At 39.7% G+C, this 22,806-nt stretch overlaps 1 protein-coding gene across 1 annotated transcript in view; it reads left to right on the top strand.

The window, feature by feature from the left end:
* The first annotated feature begins 3,552 nt into the window (after positions 1 to 3,552).
* Positions 3,553 to 22,806, top strand: part of LOC113015681 (E3 ubiquitin-protein ligase Midline-1-like) — a 93,012-nt gene continuing 73,758 nt past the window's right edge. Inside the window, exon 1 of the mRNA XM_026157799.1 lies at positions 3,553 to 3,788. The gene's annotated coding sequence lies outside the window, so the exon portion shown is untranslated. The remainder of the gene's footprint in view (positions 3,789 to 22,806) is intronic.

Genomic DNA, 22,806 nt, shown 5'->3' with positions numbered 1-22,806 from the left:
CTGAAAACTGAAGGCTCTCCCTCCCATTCTACTTTTAAATACTCTAGGAACAACAAGTAGGCCTGCAGAGCGAGAGCAAAGTGCTCTAATAGGGTGATATGGTACTACAAGGTCATTAAGATAAGATGGGGCCTGATTATTTAAGACCTTGTATGTGAGGAGCAGGATTTTGAATTCAATTCTGGATTTAACAGGAAGCCAATGAAGGGAAGCCAAAACAAGAGAAATATGCTCTCTCTTTCTAGTCCCTGTCAGTACTCTTGCTGCAGCATTTTGGATTAGCTGAAGGCTTTTCAGTGAGTTTTTTGGACATCCTGATAATAATGAATTACAGTAGTCCAGCCTGGAAGTAATAAATGCATGAACTAGTTTTTCAGCGTCACTCTGAGACAGGATATTTCTAATTTTAGAGATGTTGCGCAAATGGAAGAAAGCAGTCTTACATATTTGTTTAATATGTGCATTGAAGGACATGTCCTGGTCAAAAATGACTCCAAGGTTCCTCACTGGAGACCAAGGTAATGCCATCCAGAGTAAGAATCTGGTTAGATACCATATTTCTAGGCTTTTCAGGGCCGAGTACATTAACCTCAGTTTTATCTGAATTAAGAAGCAGAAAGTTAGCGGCCATCCAGGTCTTTATGTCTTTAAGACATTCCTGCAGTTTAACTAATTGGTGTGTGTTATCTGGCTTCATGGACAGATGGGTGGGTGTCATCTGCATAGCAGTGAAAATGTATGCTATGTCTTCTAATGATACTGCCTAAGGGAAGCATGTATAATGTAAACAGAATTGGTCCTAGCACTGAACCCTGTGGAACTCCATAATTAACCTCAGTGTGTGAAGAGGACTCTCCATTTACATGCACAAACTGGAGTCTATTAGATAGATATGATACAAACCACTGCAGTGCAGTACCTGTAATACCTACAGCATGTTCTAATCGCTCTAATAGGAGATTATGGTCGACAGTATCGAATGCTGCACTAAGGTCTAGCAGGACAAGCACAGAGATGAGTCCACTATCAGAGGCCATAAGAAGATCATTTGTAACCTTCACTAAAGCTGTTTTTGTGCTGTGATGAGCTCTGAAACCTGACTGAAACTCTTCAAATAAACCATTCCTCTGCAGATGATCTGTTAGCTGTTTGACAACTACTCTTTCAAGGATTTTTGATATGAAAGGAAGGTTGGAGATTGGCCTATAATTAGCTAAGACTGCTGGGTCTAGGAACACTGTAAAATAACAGCTTTCTGTTGTTAGATGTCATGGCCACCTTGTTCACCTGATCTGAACCCCATTGAGAACCTGTGGTCCATTGTCAACTGTGAGATTTACAAGGAGGGAAAACAGTACACCTCTCTGAACAGTGTCTGGGAGGCTGTTGTTGCTGCTGCACGCAATGTTGATGGTGAACAGATCAAAACACTGACAGAATTCATGGATGGCAGGCTTTTGAGTGTCCTTGCATAGAAAGGTGGCTATATTGGTCACTGATTTGTTTTTGTTTTGTTTTTGAATGTCAGAAATGTATATTTGTGAATGTGGAGATGTTATATTGGTTTCACGGGTAAAAATAAATAATTGAAATGGGTATATATTTGTTTTTTGTTAAGTTGCCTAATAATTATTCACAGTAATAGTCACCTGCACACACAGATATCCCCCTAAAATAGCTAAAACTAAAAACAAACTACAAACTACTTCCAAAAACATTCAGCTTTGATATTAATGAGTTTTTTGGGTTCATTGAGAACATGGTTGGTGTTCAATAATACAATTATTCCTGAAAAATACAACTTGCCTAATAATTCTGCACTCCCTGTAGTGACATGCAAAGCTAAAAACAAACAAATATGGATAACTTTGTTTGCTAATCTTAACAAAAGTATTATTAACAAAGGTCATTACTATAACATACATACAAGGTACAAACTCCTTGGCTACAAAATGAAGCCAAAGTTGTACACAGGGTTAATTTTAGTTGGGTTTTTTTTGGCTACTCATCATTGTAAGTGATTTGATATTACCAGACCTCAACTCAGCCAACAGGACTCCACCCTGAGATTGTTCTCTCCATGGTGTTTGTGACTTTTGGATTCACCTGATAAATATCATGCTTCGTACTTCCACTTTAGTGAGTTAAACTCTTGAATGTTGTCATGGGTCACCTAGCATGAATAACTACATGTGTGCTGCACCCACTGTTAATTCACCTTGCTAACCAAGCTTACTGGCATTAGCTGATAGCTTAGCACTTGCTCATTAAAGTAGGGTCACTTCTGGCATAATGCAAATAGCCAAAATAACAATGTTCAGTTTAAAAAAATGCAAAGTTCAAAATCTGTTAATGAGTTTATGGAGGCTACGCCCTTCCATTATTCAGTCTGTGACAGATTCCAAGACCCAGCGCATTTTTTACTATTTATTTCAACCGTCTTATTTTTTAGTGTATACATGATAATATAATGAAAAATGGCTTACTTTGCATCCAAAATTCCATACTATGCATTATATACTCAATATCCATATACAATTTAACACAGCTTTGACTGAAGATCTGCAGTTAAAAAATGACATGTTACAATCAATGATACAGAGAGTTGTACTGCCAGTAAGAGGTGTGTTTCCATGGTAACCCAACTTCATTTGAAATGAGCCGAGTGCTGATAAACAAAGTAGAATAAAAGTAGAATATGCCTGCAAATGTAAGTGGAAGCCATTTATTTGAAGGCAATTAGAATGAAACTACTGAAGCTGGATTTAAAAACATATTAATGGATTAGAACAATACCATACCTGGATCCTGTTGTCATGATCCTGTCCTTCCTATTAAAATTAAATTCATCAAAGACTTTTTTCTCTGACAGGGGTACACATCAAATTTTAAAACTAGCAATCAACCAACTGTTGATATTACTTTTAAAGACTCCAGTGCTCATAGTTTATGTGTATTTTTTCAGTTGCAAAACAACTGCTGATCCTGCTGCGCTCTGCTGTCGTTCCCCCGGGTGGAAACTGTTAAAAGTTAAAAGCAACTCAAAGCTGTAGAAAACTGCAGACAGTTCTAAAAATTGAAGCAGTTTGCATCATCTCTTTAAAGAGGGTGAAAAAAAAAGTGCAGTATGATCAGAAACAGAGTTGTAGGGGAAACTGGACACATGCCACTGAAAGAGATTTATCTGCATTTTCCAGAGGACATGCAGGTTTTAAAAAATAAATAAATAAAATCTTATGTTTAGGGCAAGCTTCCAGGAAAGGTGTGATAGAAGGGCCAAGATGCTGGATATCATCTCCTGCCTCTCCATCCATCTGCTGCGGATCAGACCCACAGAAGGCAGCCAGAAAGCTCAATGTTCCACGTAATGGAAGCATGAGTTTCCCAACCGCTGGACAAAGCACTTGCAGCGCTGATTTTCTCAGCTCGCTTCACGCTTGCCTGAGCCTGAACACATGTGGAACCCAAAGGCACGGGTTGGTGGTGGGGGGGGGGGGGCAAAACTGAACGGGAGGAGGAGAGGAGGGGAGATGCAAGAAAAGATCCAAAGTGTTTTGATTTGCGTCTATGCCGCGGTGTGTGGACGCATCAATCTGTCTCCTCTCTTGCTCACATTTCTTTCCCATCTCTCTAACTCACTGTCTCTCCTCCCCCCCACCACTACCAACACCACCCTCACTTTCTCTCCATCTCTCTCTCTTCAAGGTTACTCACTATTGTTGTCTCAGGCTGGAATCACTGCCCGCTTCTCTTCTTTACTGTCGGACGACCATGTGAGGCTCTTGAACGTAAGTGCCTCTTTTGTTGCTTAATTCACTTTCTCCAGGACCAATCCTTTAGAGGCAATAGGTTTAGGGTCTTTTTCTTTCTTTCTTTCTTTTTCTTTTTTCTTTTTCTTTTTTTTACCTCATAGCACATTCACAATAGGATGTCATACATCAGAGGGGTGGAGTGGGTCAAAATGGGGTGGGGGGCGGAGGTGGGGTGGTGGTGTTGGGGGCTTGATTCCTCCATGTGGTCTAAGCGTGGAAGTTGAATGCACGTGCATGCTGATGTTATTGTTTTAAAGTGGCATTTTTGATTTTTTTGGTTCCACTTTGGTTTGTGCCTGTTTGAGTAGCTTTGTATTGCCTGTGAACTTGACATGCTTTAGTGTAGCACTGATTTACTGCGAGTATTGCACTTATTTAGACAAGAATAAAAGGCAAGTATGAGAACACAAAAAAACCAAACTTAATAAAAATGTACCTGTTACAGAATTATTTGAATAAAAGATAACTGCTAATTAGGGATTTAAGTGGATTATTAACTTGTGTAATCCTATACAACAAAAAAATTTGATGAAAGTTGATAAAGACCATATTTTATTATTAGCTTATTAGCTGTACCCTGCATTTACCCAAAGAGGCCTTTGTTTATGTCATAATATCAGCCAATTTAGTCCCTTTTCTCCATGTATAAGAGCCAGTGGACAAATTGCTTGTTTGGACTCAATTATAATGGAAAACAATGTTCCACATTTGAACTGGATACCCTGTATGTATTATAATGCTAAATCTCCTGCTAGTCATTATAATAGGCTTAGTTTGTAGGCTTCGTTAGTCTCTCTTGGACTCTGGGTATTACAAGTTAAAATGTAGCTTCTGCTTTTGTTAAAAAAAAAAAGAAGCCCATCAGAGTACATATAGCACCGAATGAATGAAAGTCTTTGCTTTTCAAGGAATTATTTAGATAGACAAGTCAAGCCAATGGGTCTTCTAGGCGCTAAATGTTGCTAATGCTAAATAATGTAAGCCATGATTGCAATGCAAAAGCAGTTATGTGTTCTATTGTGCTTGAACAGTTAGTTCCTTGGAATGCGAACCTTTCTTCAAGCAGATTCTTCTGTAATGCGTTCTCCCACCCCGATGTGCATCACACGTAGTCACCCTTCTGCAAAGATTAAAAAGTACAGTTCAACTTGAAACTGATAAGTAGTTCAGCTTCCCTCAGGTCTACATAAATTTGTGTAGACTTCAGCATTAAACAGCCTCTGATGTGTCACCGCAATGCAATGTGTCTGTAGGAAGGTGCAACAGAAAATTGATAATGAATAATACAAACAGTGCCCATACACAGCTATGAATTATAGACAGCTTTGCTAAGCTGAATGCTAAACACAGAAAACTGTAGTGAATGTGTGTTTACCTATGCTAATCTTTTGGTTGTATTTGTTATTGCCTGGTTTAGGCATTGGGGCTGAGTTGTTGGCACTGGGGTTAGGGTTAGGGTTTGAGGGTATGACTGCCTTTTTTTAAAGACCGGCATACAAACACACAGAGATGTTAACATTAAATAATGATGTAAAATGTATTCAGTTAGTAGGATTTCTCTGTGGGTGATTGAGCAAAGTGTATCTACAGTTTACTACATTGCGAGATAAATGGAATCTGTTTTAACTGTGGTCCAAAAACGACATTAGCAATTCAGTTATATTCTCAAGAATTATGTCTTTTGGGTGTTTTACATAATCTAAACATCTTCTGAGCTATAGTAGTAAACTGAAAGGCTGAAACCTTTCTTATAGACATTCTTTGACAATCACAAACATTAGAATTGCTGAGATGATTCCCCACAAGAGCAGCTATACTCTCTGTTCTTGAAGAATTGCATATTTTATTCAGTCAGAAGGCTCCAATGCTGCTCATCTTCTGTAGATGAGATTTTTGTGAGTTCTGCTAGTGTATTGACCTTTTACTTCAAGAAGGTTGAAATGTGTCATTGTTCATTTCTAACTGAGCCAACAGCGTTCTGTGGCTATTACTGCTTTGGTTGTGGAAGTAGTTGTATTTCATAACATTCCTACTATCTCCCTCCCCCATTATAGATGCCATGCACTCAATTCCCTTATCAGTGCTGACATGGGGAGAGGGAGGTGCTGGTGAATGCAGCAGGATGTGACAATTGCATACCTGGAGCTAGTAGCGCTGAAGTAAAATGAGGTGAAACCGTATGAGTTAAGTTTGGATACGTGACACAAACCTGGAGCAAACGAGTGACTTTCCTGGCTTGTCACAGTGAAGTGTACAAGTATTGGGAGAAAACCCAAGATGGCAAGTGAGTGAATTAAAAAAGTAGAGGCATTTGCTTTTTTGCCATAGGTAAAATGAAACCAAAGATGAAAAAGTGCAGTTCTTCATTTGGACACTTCCGGGTAATTCTGAAAGTGTAAGAGGTCTCTCCATATTGCTAATTTCCACCTTCATGACAACTGGACTAGTAGTGAAATTTTTTTATTAGTCACCCATTTCGATTAAGGCTGAAAGTTTAAATTAGTATTGATTGGTGTCTTTGTGTTTTGACTGACAAGTAAATGCCAAAGCTTGTGAATTTAGCTAGTAGCTAATGTTGCTACTAGCTAAATTTAATTTGAATCACTGAACTAAACCATGCTTTTGGTATCAATGCCTTTTAGAACATTGTTTATGAAATTATGCAGTAAGGGATATGACTTTCTGTAAAACACAGCTGTGAGTGGTGAGTGGTGAATGAACCCCTAGAATTCTGTTTCTCTAAGACTTTAGTCACACAGACTTAGAGGCCAGCTAGCGAGCATCTAGCAAGAACCAGTGAGAGAATAATGAGAGAATAAAGTGTATTCTTTGACTGGTTGCGAGTGGTTACTACAGATTCTGGCAGCTGCTGTGAAACTGAGCGCTAAAGGCCTGTTCAAACAGTGCTTATAATAATAATAATAATAAATTTTATTTATGAGCGCCTTTCAAGTCACCCAAGGATGCTTTACAATAGGATAAAACACTTAGTAAAACAATAGCAGAATAAGAACAATAAAATAAAAGCACAAGATAAAATGAACAAACAGTGGATTCACAGTGAATATGCAGATTTGAACAGATGAGTTTTGAGTTGGGATTTAAACTGGGGGAGAGAACCAATATTTCTTATTTCGGGGGGGAAGAGAGTTCCACAGCCTGGGAGCAGAGCAGCTGAAAGCTCTGCTTCCCATGGTGGTGAGGCGGAAGGAAGGTACAGTAAGCTGGATAGAAGAAGAAGAGGCCTATCAGATACCCATTGGTAAATGCTGGGTAATAGGGAAGAATGTGTTCTGTAGTTGGTTTCTAGAGATTGCTGGCAGTCGCTAGCATGGAATTGATGTCAAAGAGTTATGCAATGCTACACCAAAAGCCTCCATGCAATTGCACTGGTTAAAAATATTGAAATAATTTGGCTGTAGTTTATGTTGCACTCTTTCAAGTTTTGCAAGTGCTTGGAGTGTAAAGTTTGTATTTGCAGATATACAAACTGTGGGCAAGAACAGTATACTGCTAGCAGCCAATCTCTCTTTGCAACGAATTTCAGTCAGCATCAGCCAGCAACCACTCACAGCCTGTCAGGGAATATACATTTGTGTCCCATGATTTGTCCAGTGCTTGCAATCAAAACCTTATAGCGTTACCTGATAACTTTCCTGGTTGCTAACCTTTCTACACGTTTCATTTTGGGCTGCAAAACACACACACAAAAAATCAATGCAAAAGAACACAAAACAATATGAGACCAGTCATAATGCTAAAGTTGAGGTTTAAAAGCTTGAATCTATGAACCAATGGGTGATATTTAGCTCTTGTATATATGTTTTCTGGAGGTTGTAACAGTCTGTTAATGCTAGCTATTCATTATTGCTATATTCCGCTACAGTTTCTGGTTTTTCTGTCAGAAACAGATTTTTTTTTACTATGAAAATATAAAATAAACAATTGAATATTACTTTAATGTGGCATGAAACTCTCTAAAATATTTCTCCTTTTGAAGTTTAATTTTGACACACTCTTTGCCATATTTGGAACCCAGCAGGGTCTCATGCTAGAAGGCCTTGGCATCAGCGACTGCCAGTGTGTCCAATCTTTTCATGCCCAGCCAAACCCCCCACATTCCAGCTATAAAATCCCATCCATCTTGGCATTCATGTTTCAGCTCCCCAACAGCAGAATACTGGCTCATAGCCACCTCCTTGTCTTACACTAAAGCTCAAGAAGATCAGTTTGAATAAAGAGAGAAGACAGAGGCTTGAGTTTGAGGAGAATTAGGAGGGAGGTTAAATGCAAGTAGAAGCTTTTTATTTGTAGTGGCCCCCTTTATTCACCCTGAGGATACGGGACAGGATGAAAGGATTGGTTTGTTCTATGGGTGACCAAACATGACACTTGAATGTTTATCTGCATAACGACAAAGCTAAGACGAGCCAAAGACACTTAGTAATGAGATGGACTGCGAATTACAGTCAAGTGTCCTGTTCTGTTCCGTCACTGTTTAACAGCTTTTGCTTGCCTGCAGCTTTGGCTGTGTTTGCTATTCTCATGTAATGGCTGGCTCAAATACAAGATGTATTGAGAGAGGATGAATCATAAAGTTTTACTATTGTTAAATAAGCTAGGAACCTTCTATAGATAGCATTATCTCTTTGAGAACATCCACAGAAAGCGACTTTAAACAATTGTTAACCTGGAAACCAGGGTTCGTATCCTGTTTGGGAACTTTATGTTTCACACTGTAATTTGCATTGATTTTTATGTACCATTTAGTTTCAGTTTAACTTGTTGTTTGGTTGGGTTTAGATTTACTGCTTGGTTACATTTACTGAAAAAAGTTGAAAAAAGAGATCTTCACAAAGCATTTGTTGGATCCATCTGCAAAACAGGTAATGCTTAAAAACTGGGGTACTAGCTGTAGTCAACCACTGTCTTCTCTGTTTCACTTCATCCCATTCATGTCACTATACCAGACCTGACCACTGTGGTTCTGCTGTTGTTGTCGCTGTTGTATTTTTAATGTAATTATCAAAAAATACGGCTTGCTGTGAGATCATTTGCAGGCTTGTCTGTATGTTGCACCAGTACAGTTTATGGATGCAACAGGGTGGAAAACATGGCATCAAGTTCACAGTGAGCATATTCGTTCTAATCAGCCAGTCACACGGCAGAAACCCAGTCCATTTAAGAATGTGGACATGGTCAAGCCAACCTGCTGAAGTTCATTCCGAGTACCAGAATCGGTAAAAAGGGCGATCTGAATGACTTTGAACTTTTGGTTCATGCTGCCAAACACACTGGTTGGAGTATTTCTAAAAGTACTGGGATTTTCCAGCACAGCTACATCTAGGGTTTACAGATAACAGACCAAAAAAGACAGACACATTCAGTAAAAATGACTTGTTCATGGCAGAGTTCAGAGGAGAATGGTCAGACTACTTTGAGCTAATGCATGGAAGGTAACAGTAACTCAAATAACTATTTTGTGCAACCAAGGTATGCAGAAGAGCATCTCAGGTGCTACAGTAGCAGAAGACCACACCAGGAGCCACTCCTAGCTAAGAAAATGAATTTTTAATCATGTATTTGTATATTTACTTGTGTTCTTGGCCAGTCTCTCAGGCGTAAGCTTTATTGCATAGTTCTGTGCATCACTTTGTGCTTTTTCTGCTAATAAAAACATAACAAACAGGCACCAGGTGAGAATTCAACACATGTACTGCAATATATTGCAGTCAGGCTCTCAGGTATTCTGTATTGCTTTCACATAATTACAATAGTCTTAGCTTTCCTCAAGTAACACTGTCCATGCACCCATTCTGATATGATTTCTTGTCCATTTTGTTTGTAGTACTTGCCTGCGTCCAGACAAGACAGTCACAGTGGACAGCCTGACAAACAAAAACTCTTTCTAGAAGCAATTCTGGCTTCTTGTCAGTGATTCTGAAACATCACTGCGCATTCCACAACTCCAGTTTTCAGTTCTCCTCAGGTTAAGAGCCTTGGTGTCATCCTAGACAGTTCACTTTCCTATAAATCTCACATCAATAATCTCACCCGTTCTGCCTACTTCCATCTACGTAACATTAACAGATTGCTTCCTTCTCTTTCCACCCAGTCTACGTCCATTCTTGTACATAGTCTTGTTACCTCCTGTATTGACTACTGCAATTCTCTTCTGCATGGTCACCCCCAAAAATCCCTCCATAAGCTTCAACTGGTTCAGAACTCTGCTGCTCGCATTATCACCAGAACCCCCTCCTACCAGCACATCACCCCTGTTCTTCAGGAACTTCAGTGGCTCCCTGTGAAATTCCGGATAATTTTCAAACTTCTTCTGCTCACCTTCAAGGCCCTTCATAACCTCGCTCCTTCTTACCTTTCTGACCTGTTAACCACCACTTGTTCTGCCCGTTCACTTCGTTCTTCTTCTTCTATCCAGCTTACTGTACCTTCCTTCCGCCTCACCACCATGGGAAGCAGAGCTTTCAGCTGCTCTGCTCCCAGGCTGTGGAACTCTCTGCCCCCTGAAATAAGAAATATTGGTTCTCTCCCCCAGTTTAAATCCCAACTCAAAACTCATCTGTTCAAATCTGCATATTCACTGTGAATCCACTGTTTGTTCATTTTATCTTGTGCTTTTATTTTATTGTTCTTATTCTGCCATTGTTTTACTAAGTGTTTTATCCTATTGTAAAGTGTCCTTGGGTGACTTGAAAGGCGCTCATAAATAAAATTCATTATTATTATTATTATTATTCATCTCGCAATTATGCTGAAGTATTATCAAAATAAACTATAATTTCAATGTTCACCAGGACATGAAAAGTGCATGTATGGAACCAGCAGTCCAAAAACCTCTGTGGTAGCCTTTTCCCCCTTCATTTTAAATAAAATGAGATTAAAATAAAATAAAATAAAAGAGACCATGTAAATACCAACAGAAGGTAATTCGGAGTGACTCCAGCAGTACCTGACACTGTTTGTCTTGTCTAGTTTACCAAGTCTTTGTGCCTGTGCAGTTTAGTATGCCATTGATTAGCACTGCAACACTGTGCGCATACTGCTGCCAGCATTAATTGGCTCTTTGATCAGCTGAAGCTCGGAGTCGGTGTCTGGACTACAAGTAGAAGGGGGTCGATGTGTCCTCATGGAGAATTCATAAACTTGCAGAGGGGTGCAGAAGTAGCCATTCTCCGAGCCTAAAAAGAGCAGCTGAACATTAAAGAAAAATATGGTCAGAAACAGGCAGTATTATCACTGTATCCTGATATCACATTGTGGATTTTGGTTAAAAGGTCCCCCAACTTTTAGGAGAGCCAGTATTCAACTGTAGAGTTCTGATTTGTAAGTAAAATAGTGAGAGAGCCAGTGTATATATTTCTCAGTGAAAACAAATATTTAAATATATTTAAATATTTATTTAAATTATTCATTACTCATTACTATAAATTCATTACTATGAATGAAGAATAACCCGTGGGTGGATGGAGATTACTGTCACAGTGCAATCTGAACATTGTGGTGTACCCGCCAATTCATTGTCAATACGACAACCAATAATGTAAGAATAACAAAGGATTACACTGTCCAAACACAAAACCCATTCCAGAGACTTGCGACTCAGATTTCATTTTGTTTGGTCTGCATTAGGGGAAAACCAGAATAGGAATGTGACTAGTCAACAGTATCACAGTCATGTAGGAGCCAAGCTATGTTGGAAAAATGCAGCAGAACGAAAGAAAAAGTTTGCTCTAGTTCAACATCCCTTCCCTGCACTGGAAAGGTCTCTCAAATTGTATTGTATTGGCTAATACACTGTAATGCATTTGTGCATCTTTACACCCTTGAAAACAAACACATTTTAACACTGTTTAAACTACCAATGCCCGCAAATTATCAGGATGGTCTTTTTTTATGTGGGGGTGTCTTTCTCTGCTGGATGCTGATGTGGGACCAGTTTGTGACACCAGTGTTCTTTGCTCCAAAAAGGAGCTGTGTCAAGTAGTACTCCCTATGCAGCCTAATTTCGTCTTTACAGGTTCATCCGTGTCACACAGTGCTGAGAATTTCTTGGATATTAATTCACCTTATTATGATTTGCATTCATTAGCATGGCATACATGAATGCAAAAAGAATTATGGTGCATGTTTTCCTGAAATAAATTCAGTGAGGTTTATAAGTAATATTTAGAACTGTATTTTAGTGGGTCCTATCGATATGTAGGGTCTTCACCTTACAATATAAAGCAACTTGAGGGTACCGTTGTTGTGATTTGGTGCCTTGCAAGTGATTAAAAAGATGCCTAGATATCAGCGTAATATTGGTATCTGCTGATATCGACCCTTTTAACTGATATTGTGATTTTGACCTGTTAGTAGGGATGGGTACCGGTGTCCGGTGCCATGATGGCACCGGTTCTGACATAAACGGTAGTAACCAGACCGAAAAGCAGCGCACATTTCGGTGCTTTATTTCGGTGCTTTTTTTTTCCTGAGCTGTGATACACTTCTAGCCAATCATTTTACGTTTCCGAGGATAGTAGGCGGGTCCAGGTACGTACATTCTTTTAGAGCAGAGCTACAGATTAAAATGCCCAAGGCAAAGCGGTCAAAAGTCTGGCTGTACTTCACAGCAAAATATGCAAACTCAGCAGCCTGCAACAAGTGCTTTAAGCTGATACTGTGATACTGTCAAAGGAGGTAACACCTCAAATCCGATGAAACACCTGGCGACGCATAGGGTTTTTTTAAAAAGCCGAGAAATGCGCCGTATTTGATAGCTTGCTGCGAGACCTCACACCGAGCACATCTACTGCGGGTGGGTTGCCTGTTATCGGACCCGGAGTTAGCAACATCCCCCAAAAACCCGAAGAGGAGAGTCCTGGTCCCTAGCCCTGCCAGTGTAGCAGAAATGATGAGGATATTGATGCAGCAGCAGCCGTTCTTCTCTGCGTGAGTAGCTTAATGTTGTTCGGGTGCAATTTACGTTGAGTAGGCTAACCACGTTATTACATTAATGCATGTAAGGTGAACTAGCAAACATCATCATAGCTACATGCGGCTGTCTTCTTGTTTGATGGCAGATACTCCCTTCACCCTGGCCAAAAAGGCTAAAATGACCAAAGAAAAAGAGGGAAACAGCTAAACATGAGAGGTTTTTGGACAAAGTTTGTGTTTTTTCCATTGTTTAAGCACTGCTTCCAGCCAAGAGTGATACCATATATGCCCCACAGCTGAAGAAAAGGCTAACATTGTTATCTTTTTACAAAAAACCAGCTGAACATGAGAGGTTTTTGGACCAATTTTGTGTTCTCCATTCTTTAAGCACCGGTTTGAGCACCGTTTAAGCACCGGCACCGTTTCAAAAGTACCGATTTGGCACCGGTATCGGATAACACCTAAACGATACCCATCCCTACCTGTTAGCATATAATGTTAAAATAAAGAAAATACTTTTTTTTGTTTTTTTAAGAAAATGACCTCCCTGATTCAAATATCCAAAAAAAAAAAAAAAAAAAAAAAAGACAAGACAATAAACAGAACAAAATAACACTTTTTATATCCCCAGAAATTGCCACTGATCTTGTGGAAATACTAGCCCGTATTTAAGCTCGTAATAGACCTTTGAGTGTTGCCTGACAGTAAGAAGGTCTTGGCTGCAACCTTTTCTCTGGGTCCTCCACCTTCCTTCCACAGTCCAGAGACATGCAGTTAGTGATTAATCGAAATTGCCCAAAGGTGTGATTTTGAATGTGAAGGCTTGTTCTGTGTGTTAGCCTCGTGACTGCTTATCCAATATACCTGTCCAAGGTGTAATTGAATATTTTAATGGTTTCCTTTTTCCTGTCCAAAGTGTACCCAGCTCTTCACATAATCTCAGCTGGGATAAGCTACAGACCCCAAACCTAGTTGGACAACAATTAAAGAAAGCAGATTGATATGTAAAGTTCTCACTTTTAAAAAAATCTGTGTGACAATTAGGTGTTTTCTACCAACAATCAAGAGCCACAAACAAAAAAGTTGGCACCACCATGGGATGAAAAATTTGATGGGCCCACTTACATCAGTGGCTACTGGGAGGGGCTACCAGTGATCGCAAGACACAAACCACAACTTTTGTCAACAATCCTACATAATGATCTCCAACCAATAATGGAAACATGTCCTGGTTCTCAGGAACAAGACAATAAACAGGGATGAACAAATTCAGCTTTGAATGACTCCATTCCCCTCACCACCCAACCAATCACAACAGATGGAGCCCCTCCCCGACCCTTGTTCTGAAAGAGGTTTCTTCCTGTTAAAAGTTTTTTTTCTTGCCCCTGTCACCAAGTGCTTGCTCACGGGGATCGTCTGACCGTCGTAGTTTTCTGTATTATTGTCCTTACTTTGCAATATGAACCACCTTGAGATGACTTTTGTTGTGATTTGGTGCTACAAAACTGAATTTAATTTTTGTGAGGTACTCAATCTATAAGTCGATTTGTATTAATGGGAGGTAATGCTTCTTCCAAGCAAGAGTCAAACACTTGAAAAATACACTTTCTTTTAGCGTCACAGCTGAGAATGGATTTCTTTTGTGCAAACAGATAACATGAACTGAGATATACAAAACTGTGCATTCCAAGGGATGCAGTGCTGCTATTGGCTTATAGATTGGCATGTTTGGGTGAGTTTTTTGGATAGTGGCAACAAAACACACACACACACATAAGTAGTCCCACAGTGTCTCTCTGTAAGCTTTGGAAAAGTGCTGCGGGTGGTTTATTGATTAAACCTCTGAGGTCAGTGTGTATGTGCTGGTGTGAGTTCGTGAGATTGGCCCTGCGTGTCTGTGGCTGGCACTATTTATCTCTGCTGATGTTAGAAGAATAGAGACAAGGTGTTGGCCCAGCCTGAGGGGACAGCTCCAGCACGATAGAGAAACAAGACACGTAGAGAGGGCAGGCAACCATGTTGGAAGCAAATGTCATTCGCTTTAAGAAGCATCGTCCCCTGGGATGCACCTGCATGCGCAAACAAAAACCTCCCGTTTATCTCCCTGTCTGAATAATGCATTCGAAGTGACTTAAATAGGTGGGTCTGTCTCTGTCCAGCTTCCCCATAAACAGCTGAAAAGCAAAGGGACCAAAGTCACGTTCCTATTTTATGTGGACAGGTTTTTGGTTCATTGATTTACTTTTACAATCTAAAAAAATCGAAATATTCCTTATGTGTCTAAGCGAATCCCTCAAACACAGAACTGGAATAGGCTATAGTCTCTGATAATTCTGCAATTCCTTATCCATTAGGCAGATGATCAACTGTGATTCCCCCTTAAAGCAGCAGTAGAAGATTATATATTACTCATTTGCAAGAAAATATGTTTGGTTACTTTCCTTTTGGCAGTAGAAGGTGGGGCATAATGTGCACATATGTGTCTGCATTTCCACGAGTAATAGAGTAAATAAGTACCTGCAGCAGTTTACAATGCCTTGCTATTGCACCAATCATCATTCATCAAAAGACCGAGAGATGAAATGGCAACACAAATAAAGTAAAATCCATCTCTCTTTATTGGAACTCCATATTGTTATTGTTGCACTCTGCTGGAGCAACTTTGGAGAATTAACTGTTCAAAATCTCTCTTATTTATCTTATTCTGGCCCTCGCTGTCAACCATTGGACATGTGAAACAAGCAAACATTAGCTCCTCTCGCTTTAGGGTAACTTTCTGATTGGTTGAGCCTCAAAAAGAAGGTTTGGAGAGCAAGTGGTGTCTTTGCACCAGACAGGGAGTATTTAGAGCAGCCTGAAGGCTGAACTTTAAGCTTTAGGCTCACGAGCATCACCTCATTATTTGAACCCCCCACCATCATGTCAGTTCCACTTTAATACCAATTCAAAATTTATTCACAAGCAAACACGATTAACAAATGTTGTATACTTCTCTTTAAATTTTAAAAGGCAGAACAAACTTGTGTGTTTACATTTTGATCACATATCGTGCCTTGAAGCTGTAAACATTGTCAAAAATATATTTAGGATTTATTAAAGCCCAGACGACTTAATTAATAATTCAGCCCATTAATGATCCAACTGAGAGCATCATTTATTCCATTCATAATTAATCACTGTCTCATACTGCCATGCTGCCATCACATTGTTTAAGGCCCCCCCACCTTCCTTCATACAAAATGCATGCTCTTTGATTAATGTTCCAGCTTTCGATTCCTCTCACTGACTCTATTTCATAGTCATCTGCATCCCCAGCTAGCATCTTGGATTCTTTTTATTGCCATAGAAGATGTGTACTTTTTTATGCGGTATGAGCAAAGCGAGTTGTTCCCGATGTGTGTGCGCGCGCAAATGTGTGCTCTTCCTGTCACAGGCGATGGCAGTCCCATAAATCAGAGTATTTTCTCACTGTTGGGTGGACTATAGTACATTAACTATTGCATTACATTAACTACCACACACACATGAACACACACACACATGTAATCACAGAGCAGCATTGCACTGCAGGGTACAAGAGCAAAGGGAGGTTGGAGGGCCTGACTTTCACTTATAACTTATTCATGCTTCACGCAGTCATTCGGCACACCTGTGAAAAAGTCCATTTTTTTCACAGTGGGAATGCTCAGCTAAAGAAGCCTTTGACTTTAAAATGACAACTTGCTCCTCAATCATCTCCACATAGAATTTCCTATGACCTCTGTTAGGTCTTCAAATGATGGGAGCTGCAATTTTTTATTTCTTTATTTTTAACCCAAAGTAAGGTGTGCACTTCTGTTCTCACAGTCGGTATCAGTGCTCCAGCTGGTGTGATGTCATAGTTGGCTGATTGAATCATTGGCCAGTCTGGAGAGAGTCATCTTACATGATATGCAGTTACACTTTCAATCTGTCCATCATGTTTTTATTATTTTTTTTGCAGTTTTCTTTAACTTTACTCCAAGTAGTTTTTATTCCAGTTGAGGTTTCCTAATTAATGCATCTATGAACTTTGTCTGGGTAGTTTCTGTAAAGTTACAAATGTTTTTATAAAACTTAACAGATGCAGTTTGCAGCATTTAATAACCCTTTACAGCATACTTCATAATTTCCATCCAAGTAATACAATACTTGTTTTAAAGAATTTATAAGTAGACAATAATATACACAGTGGTTCCATCTGAAATCACCAGTCAGTCACATGATCACATCTCATGGAAGTAGTAACCAATCAAAACCATCTGTTAGATTGATAATGTCAAACTCATTTTACATCAGGGGCCACATGCAACCCATCGTAAGTGGGCCAAACCACTGAAACCACCCTTTCTGTCACTGTGAAGATATTTAACTACACTTTTAAATTCCTGAGATATCTTAATATAAGAAAAAAGAAGTGCAGCTTTAACAGCATTTCTGAGTTTTTCCACATATCCAAGAAATGCTGCTGTGGAAAATGAAATAAATCTGTTAGCATGAATAAATAAATGTGTAAAATTACAGAAAAAAAGTTCTGGTAGCGCCCCGGTAATTACTAAACTGAACATTTTTGTTAATTGTTTTTTTATTTATTTATTTATTTTTTACTGTGGACCCAGTGGGAAAATTCACAATGCAGGAACACCAGCAACACTTAAGGGAAGATGAACAACTTTAGTAATTGACCAACGCGTTTCGGCTTCTTTCTTTGACAGATTTCTGTGAAAAGTAGAGCTCCATAATCTTGTGATGCATATTCCTTTTGCAAGATGGAAAAAGGCTATCCTAATAGTTCACAGGTTGTATAATCCAATATATTTAATATTTAGTAAATGTACCTAAAGTAAATATACTCATGAAATGACTCTTTTTCGAATCATATGCATGTTATTCCTGCAGCTGTTGATAGTTTTATTTAATTACATTGCTCAGTGCTTGATCTACAGGGTGGGCCATTTATATGGATACACCGTAATAAAATGGGAGTGGTTGGTGATATTAGAGCCCTGTTTGTGGCACATTAGTATATGTGAGGGTGCAAACTCCTCAAGATAGGTGGTGACCATGGTGGCCATTTAGAAGTCGGCCATCTTGGATACAACTTTTGTTTTTTCAATAGGAAGAGGGCCATGTGACACATCAAACTTATTGGTAATGTCACAAGAAAAACAATGGTGTGCTTGGTTTCAACGTAACTTTGTTCTTTCATGAGTTATTTACAAGTTTCTGACCACTTATAAAATGTATTCGGTGTGCTGCCCATTGTGTTGGATTGTCAATGCAACCCTCTTCTCCCACTCTTCACACACTGATAGCAACACTACAGGAGAAATGTCAGCACAGGCATCCAGTATCCGTAGTTTCAGGTGCTGCACATCTTCTAGACGGCAATGGTGGTAAAGCTTAGCCTTGGTTTATTATTTACTTCTTAGTACTACCTCCAGATGTGGTAATTTCTGGCCCCATCTGGATGCCACTGAGATAAATGTGGAGTCCAAAACCGGTAGGTGGTCTGTCTATCTTTTATATACAGTCTATGCTTAAAAGGCAATTAGGGCTGTTTCATCAGTTATGTTGGACCCTGAGTGTTGATCTGAATTGCCAGGGGCTTTTATTGAACAACAGTATTTGACTGTTGAAATCTTTTTCATAAATATCACATTTGATAATCACCAACAAATACAAAATATAGCATATATTAAAATGTACCAGGGTTATAAACATGTAATTGCTACTGTCTCATGTCATCTATGGTAGCATAAAAAATGTATAAAATGTTATCAACACTAGCAATTTACCAGCTGTACTCTCAGTGCTTATGAGGCACTGACATTTGCTGTACTTTATCATCCAAGTTTGTAAAGACCGTCATTTACTGTAGAATGTGCGGTTCATGAGTTATACAATGAGGCAAGGACGAATGGTGAGCTGAATGGGTGCGACATGCAAGTAGAGCATTATCGACGGATGTGTTAATGTACTAATTAGAGGGTTACACGGGGGCATAATTAGGATTTTAGTTTGAAAAGCTCCGTGGTATTCAGCTGTGCTTGACAGGACAATAAAGGGAAAACACGCCGACCTTCCTCTCGGCCACAAGCGGCAAATATCTTAAACTGGATTTCGTTTGTAGCCTGGGCTGAAAGGAAGGAGGAGTGAAGAGAATTTTTATGCCTCATCACACCCTCATCACACCCTCATTCAAGATGGCAGACACACTCTGCGGTACTCTTGCCCCCGTGTGAGAATTTTAATAGATAATGCAGCGATGCCTGAACAGAGAAACAAACTTGGTTGTGCGTGACAGCGACCGCCCGAGAGCCGGCTAATGCTCACCAAGTGGTGCAGAATATCCAGTGACCTATTATGTGCAGCTGATGCTTTTTCCTCTTTAAACCTTCCCAAGTTGCATCTTGATCTAATAAAACTGGATTGGTATTAGTAATAGGAATATAAAAAAGAAAGGCAGAATGATCTGATCTTTTTTGCTCTTTGCTACTTAAAAAAAAGCAGGATGTTACTGACCCTTAAGCTGATTCATGAATCAATAACAAATGGCTTAAAGATAGCCCCGTTTTATGGAGGTCTTCCACACAGTTTTCAGTGTCTCGGTTTATGAGAGCCTGGTCAAAAAAACTGTCCAACTTTATTACGTTTGACAGAGTATTAATGCTGGATTGAGCCTTTAGGCAGGTCAGAGAAATACGCCTTAGCATCAGTGGTGCTGGGTATCATTTAAAATTTACTGATGTGAAAATGATGCTTATATTATGAAGCTCCCTGACTTCTTTTTTTTTTTTTATACAGGCCTTTATTCTGTGACTAGCATTATAAATTGAAATGACTTCCATTTGCTGATGATACGAGGTGCAGGCGAAAGCTCCGGTAAAGCCGAAGCTTTTTGACTTTGAGCTAAAATGATTTTGTCTTATATGCCAAGACAGATTTTCTTTTTTGCCCAGGCACAATGCATGCAGCACAGCCAGCTGTAACAAATAATGAAGTTGTGGTAGCCTGCTGGTAATAAGCAGCTCTTATTTATTCAAACTGTTGAACTGAAATGCTGAACAAAGACAAGACCGTTGGAGGCTATGAACCAAACCAGTGGTTTCGTTTTTTAGTTTTGTGGCTAAACTCCTAAAACGCTGTCAATCTTTTGTTCAAAATAAACATTTTTGACCTTTATTATTGTTATTATTATTGTTTTAAAGATACAGACATTTCTTGTCTTAGTCTTTTTTTGGTGAAATTATGTGATGTCATAGCGTGCCAGCTGGTACTGCAATGGGTTGAAGGCAAGCATCGGGGACGGGAGTCCTTCAGTGACAGTTTGAGGCCACACTGGGTCCGCTGACAGCTAATGATGATGCTGCCTGACACCCATATGTATGCATGTGTGCGAGTACACTTATGTGCACATGTCTATGTTTATCCCCGTTTGCCCGTGTGCAATACGGGTGCACATTCGTGTGCAGGCTTTTGGGGCATTTATGCTTGCACGCTTCTCTGTGCATAGGGGCATGTTTGCATTAGCCCAGATGATGTTCCAGTGGTGACAGAATGACCTTGAGCTCTAGCTGTTGGGTAATGTGCCAGATTTAGACAATGGATCTAGAAGAGAGGATGTTTAGTACCCCACATGAATAATGTGGAAAAGAACTGCTCTGAGTCTTATTTAACTGTAACCCTGTTTTTAATCACATCCAATGCCATGTCACGCTTGAAAGGAGATGTTCACAACTGCTCATGGTTCAGAGTTTGTTACTCAGCCTGACCTCGGTTGTCTCATTTTTTTTTGTTCAGAACACACAAACAGCGGGGAATCAAAATATTGTTGTATGTCAGGCTTGAGTTCATCCAGTTCACGTACACAAATAGACGTGAGTGCAGACTCACCTCTGATTCTGTGCTATCTGCTGATTCATGTTGTAAATGTGCAACATTCAGTATTCTTCTTGTTTCTCAAATCGCATATGTCCATATGTACTCTTGCTATTTTGAGTGAATGGGTACATTCATGTACATGCAGTGACATATGGGTATGTAAGTATAGTATGTAGACTGAGCACACATTTTTAGGAAGACCTGTTCAACTGCTTGTCAGCACCAATGTTTAATCAGCAACTGTTTAAGTTCAAACTGACCATCAGAAAGGGAAAGAAAAGCTGGTTTAAGGGACTTTGAAAGTGGAAGGATATTTGGGCCTAGTTGGGCTGGTCTGAGTACAGGGTGGGCCATTTATATGGATACACCGTAATAACAATGGTTGGTGGGAGTGGTTGCTGATATTAAAGCCCTGTTTGTGGCATGTTAGTATATGTGAGGGGGCAAACTCCTCAAGATGGGTGGTGACCATGGTGGCCATTTAGAAGTCGGCCATCTTGGATACAACTTTTGTTTTTTCAATAGGAAGAGGGCCATGTGACACATCAAACTTATTGGTAATGGCACAAGAAAAACAATGGTGTGCTTGGTTTCAACATAACTTTATTCTTTCACGAGTTATTTACAAGTTTCTCTTTGTTCACAGCCATTGACATGTTGAAGAGGTTAACACGTGAGGAGCGGATCGAAATTGTGTTGATATCTGGCGGTAACCGGGTCATTGCAGCAGATTTCAATGCAAGACACCCTACGAGACCACCCATCTCCCATGCTACAGTTAGCAAACTGCTTGCTAAGTTTCGTGAAACTGGTTCAGTGTTGGATTTGCCAAAAATGTGGACGCAAGAAAAATGTCACTAATGAAGAAACATCAGTGGCTGTCCTAGCTTCATTCAGCAAGCGCCCAAAGCGTAGCACTCGCCACATGTCACTGGAGAGTGGCATTAGTCGAACATCTCTTCTGCGGATATTAGCTACTCACAAATGGCACCCTTACAAAGTGCAGCTACTGCCGCATCTCAACGAGGATGACCCAGATCGGCGCACGGAATTTGCAGAATGGGCAAAACAAAAATTTGAACAGGACCCTCAGTTCACGCAGAAGATTTTGTTCAGTGATGAGGCAAACTTTTATGTGAATGGTGAAGTTAACAAACAAAACCACCGCTATTGGTCTGACACTAATCCACATTGGATGGATCCCTCCAAGACTGTTGGAACAACAAAGGTCATGGTTTGGTGTAGAGATGGACCGATCCGATATTACGTATTGGTATTGGTCCGATACTGACCTAAACTACTGGAGAGAAATAAACAATGTAATCCGATCCGTTAAATATCAAAAAAGCACCTCACAAAACTTGCGACACGCTGTAACTCGCCTTATAACTTTAGCACGTCGGAACAGTATGCGTCACGTGATAGAGCGGCTGTGGCGTGCGGGACCTGTCAGTGGTCTGGTTAAGCATTTGGAGCTTCGCTACCAACCCGGAATTTCATCTCCGACAAAGATATCCCCGAGAAAAATAAAGCAAGTGTGTAAGTCCATCTCTGAATGTTTGTAAAGCATTCCCGCATTAAGCTTAACAACCGATATATGGAGCAAGTGCCTCTTCTCTCTCCCTGCCTCTCCTGTTGCTACATCAATCATGAAACTGATCAATGATCAGCTGATCGGCTTTTCTGTCGCGACTCCCGTCTCTCTTCTTTGTTTTTGGCCCACTTCGCACCAGAAAGAGGAAACCAGCGGCTGAACAACAGCAGCACGTTTAAGCTTGATAAGCTGTTGTTAGAATTTATTTAATATTACTTTTTACACCAGGATCTTAACTGTGCAGGGGCGGATCTAGCAAAGTTTAGCCAGGGGGGCCGATAGGGCATTAACAGGGAAAAGGGGGCACAAAGACATACTTTTCTTTCTTATTCTCATTTAAATTGTGTAGCTTTTAATAAATAATTATCCGCATCTTACACCCAAAGTTTTAATCTGATAAAAAATGTATAGAAGTCCATTACTGTATATAGTAACTATTAAGTCTAATATACCCTAGGTAAGCTATTGTACTTTTTCCATCTGTGCAGTCTGCAATTCTGTTGAAGAAAGATGCTGAATCTATTTAATTATTCTTGAAAAATAATTGAGTTCTGTGCATTT

This window comes from Astatotilapia calliptera, chromosome 23, assembly GCF_900246225.1.
Source record: "Astatotilapia calliptera chromosome 23, fAstCal1.2, whole genome shotgun sequence".
Lineage (NCBI taxonomy): Eukaryota > Metazoa > Chordata > Actinopteri > Cichliformes > Cichlidae > Astatotilapia > Astatotilapia calliptera.
The sequence above is the reverse complement of the archived record's forward strand: the minus strand, read 5'-3'. Positions and strand labels throughout refer to the sequence as shown.